The sequence below is a fragment of the Grampus griseus genome (genome assembly GCF_964374135.1).
Source record: "Grampus griseus genome assembly, chromosome: X".
Taxonomy (NCBI): Eukaryota; Metazoa; Chordata; class Mammalia; order Artiodactyla; family Delphinidae; genus Grampus; species Grampus griseus.
Window position 1 is genome coordinate 51,351,502 of NC_138999.1, and position 3,787 is coordinate 51,355,288.

Consider the following 3,787-nt stretch of genomic DNA (forward strand, 5'->3'; position numbering starts at 1 on the left):
GGCCATGTGTTAGCCAACCAACCAAACTCATAGAGCCCTTTGTAGTTCTCCTAGTTGCAACATTAAATGTGGGATCTCTGCTTAGTGGGCCTATGTCAATAAATTCACCCTGATCCAACTTTATGTTCTTTCCACCATTATCCCACATCCTTAATAACCATTTCCACACATATCCTCCTATTTGTCTGTGTAAATTAGAAAATATCTAGTACCTCTTATGGAGTATAGCATACCTTCTCATGTGTTACATTTGAATGCACTTTTAGGGGCCTGATGGAACTTGAGTCTTTTTTTGTTTTGTTTTTGTTTTGTTTTGTTTGTCTTGTTTTTTATTTCTAAGCCTTGAACATTGGTATTCAATTTAATATTAACAACTTAATAGCTCTGATCTACAGCAGAAAGGCAAAAATCAAAGATAAGAGAAAGGCCCATCTTGCTGGGGCAGTGAATACTGAGCAAACTCAGAGGGTCAGCATGTCATAAAAATCCCAGCTCAGGAGCCAGGGGTTGGGAGAGGGTATGACCCAGTGTAGGACCCGCCTGAGACCCAGCCAATGGGTCCCCATTTCTCTCCCAAGCCAAGGTGGGTGAGGAGTGAACAGCACACAAATGAGAATCACATTTCCTATGACAGGGTGCCCCACGGATGCCGACAGGGTGCCCGACGGATGCCGACAGGGCTCAGGAGAGCTGGGACTTGGGGAGGAGAGACGTGAACACTTCACATCCCCCTGTTACAGGCTGAGCTGTGTACCCCCAGAACCCACATGTTGAAGTCCTAACCCCCAGGACCTCAGAATGTGATGGTATTTGGGGACAGGGTCCTTATAGAAGTAATTAAGGTAAAATGAGGTCATTAGGGTGGACCCCAATCCAATCCTCCTGGTATGCTTATAAGAAGAGATTAGGACACAGAGACACAGAGGGGAGACACATGAGGATGCAGGGAGAAGACAGTGGTCTACAAGCCAAGCAGAGAGGCCTGGAAGGTACCATTCCTGCTGACACCTTGATCTCGACTTCCAGCCTCCAGAAGTGTGAGAGAATAAATGTCTGTTGCCTAGGCACCACCACCACCACCACCACCCGATTTGTGGCACTCTGTTATGGCAGTCCAAGCACACGAAGACAACTTGCTTTCTAAAAGATTTTTTAAATGAATCCATCCCCAAACAGAGCCTCTGGGATTGGAAACATCCCACCCGAGCTGTCTCCAGCTGCATTGTAAAGCCAGTTCAGGGCCAGCTGATAGATACAGCCCATTTAGCCATAGCAAGAAATAAAGAAATGCCTCAGAAATCTTTCGCACCATGGACCGTGGAAGCTGGGTCCTCTAGGTTCCAGATGTCTGTGCAAAAGCTAAATGAAAACAACACTGAGTGGCCGAGAAGTAGGGATGTGAGTGGACACTGCAGTCACAGCTAAAGCTTCTGGGACTTATGAGTGAAGTTTTTAAAACTGTAAAATGCTTTTTGGTAAAGAGGCCAATGTGACCCCTGCCCAGGAGATTCCACCAGGACAGACAAGTCATCGCCAATGCTGCAAAGCTGCCAGTATGTTTCTCATGCCCTGTGATAAGCTGGAACGACAGGCGCTCCCCTCCCAGGGACTGAGGGTTGGGGTTCTGGCTTTTTTCTCTTCCATCTTTTGATCAACAAGGGACTCAGCACCCCGTGGCACCCCAAGTGAAGGGAGGCTGCAAACTCGAGCACTGGTGTTTGGAACCTTCATTTCAAAGGATGCCGCCCACTGCAGAATTACAGGGAAAAGAGGTTAAGAGCATCAACCAGAAGAAGGAGGGGTGTGGGTGGGGAACAACCGCAGGCTTGGAGGGGAGGCCAGGGCACCTCTCGAAGCACCATCCCTGCCACGGTCTCTGCTGCTCCCCGCCATCACTCCACGTGCTTGTACTTGGTGAACAGGTTGTAAAGAACCCGCAGGGTGGATTTGAGGTCCAGGTTCACCACATCTTAGGGGCAAGCCTTGGGTTTCTTAAGGACTCCATCCGGCATCAGTTCAAAGGCAAATGGCACGTGGTAGACCTTTTGATCAAAGCTGTCCATGGTCAGGTAGAAGTTGTGCAGGAATACAAAGTAGTCTTCCAGAAGCCCCATGAACAGAACCAGGTACACGCCATCTGCAAACTGGGTCTCTAGTTCCATCACCCCCAAATTCAGCTTGTTCAGGTGCTTGTTCACAAACGTGATGAGAGACTTCTTCAGCACATTGTGCTTGTCTGGGGCATGGTCGAAGAGCGTGTCGAAGGCATCCCACTCAAACCAACCCATAATCATCTTGGTGGTCGTGGTCAGCTCCTCCATGACATGGCTGGAGTGTAGCAGGCCTTCCCACTTCCGCACGACCACGACTTGCAAGGAGAAGTGTGCGGGAAGGTAGATCAGGCCCGGAAGTGCATAGCCAAGGCCATGAGGAGGTGAAGGATGGTCACCAGGTTCTTCCCATGAATCGAGTCCACGGTCCACTGGAGCACTCGGCCGTGAGGCCACAGCAGCTCCTGCACCACCTCCAGCACCATCTGCAGCTTCTGCTTCAGCCCTATTTCAGACTGGGTCACCTCAGCCACGTTCAGCTTGTGGTCTGCCAGTTTTTCCAGGAGCTTCTGCAGCACCTGCCCATCATATAGGTCCTCCTCCAGCTGCTTCACGATGATCCTCTCCTCCATCAGGACATCATTGATCCAATCGATGAGAACCTTGACCAGCTCCTTGAATCTGGGGTCATCCCTGGAAGTGCAGTCAATCACCGTGTGCTCCTAATTCTCCTCGAGCAAGGTGTCTTCTGGGTAGATCTCCACTGAGGCAGGGGACATTGGCGAGTTGATGGCATTTTTCCCTTCGTGCAGGTCACTCACCTCCTTGGCCTTCTTCTTCCTCACGAACGTGCCGCCCAGCTTTCCCAGGAACGACTTGTCCTTCTTCATCCTGTGGGGCTGCAGGGCGGGAAAGCACAGTGTTGTGGAGGACATGGGGCATGCGGGGACCCCAGCAGCTGGGCACCTGCGCAGTGCCTGTGGGGGCTTCCCTGGTTGCTGCCGCCTGGTCTGGAACTTGAGTCTTGCTATAGGTCTACAAGCAGAGAGAAGTGGTGGGGTAGGTCCTGAGGCACATCAGCAGTGTCTTTCAAGGAAACTTCCTCAGGGGAGGCCATTACAGTTTCCTCAGGTGGCACAGGGTTAAGCTCCTCAGACTGGGGTTCAGACGCTGCTTCTACTGGCAATGATGACGCATGAGATTTGAGGGTCTCGATGTCCCCAGCTTCATCAGGGTCTTCCCATGTGTGCCCATCCAACTTTCAAGATCCCAATCCTTCCCAACCAAAACCTTCACTTTAATGGTAGACTTGTGGCACAACTGGGGATCCAATTTGCAGTGTAATTCAGCCACTCACAGGATGAGATTCTGGGTTTTGTTTTCAGCAATCTCAACCCTGTGGGCAGACATAGATGCTTTCAGGTCCTTTATGCATTGTTTAAACAGGGAGTTTGAGTCTCTGAGCTCATTCTTTTCTTTTCGTACTTTGTTCAGTGCCATTGGGAGCAGCTAGCATTTCTCATTATATTCCATATTTTGACAAGAATATTTGAATGTACATAGTCACCCAGATTTTGCCTCTTATAAGTACTTGATGAGGAGTATCCCATGATGAGATTTTGTGTACCTCTATTGCCACATTATGCCATGGACTATCAGTGCACTCTTTACTACTAGAAATAGAGTCATTAGTGTCTTTAAATATAATCAAATTAGAGGGTCAGTTCCAGTATCTT

At 49.4% G+C, this 3,787-nt stretch overlaps 1 pseudogene across 1 annotated transcript; it reads right to left on the bottom strand.

Annotated features, from left to right (window-relative positions):
- Window positions 1-1,892: 1,892 nt before the first annotated feature.
- LOC309839955 (beta-parvin-like) lies at window positions 1,893-2,986 on the bottom strand (annotated as a pseudogene). The gene has a single exon. The product of its transcript is annotated as a beta-parvin-like (transcript).
- Between the last annotated feature and the right edge of the window lie 801 nt (window positions 2,987-3,787).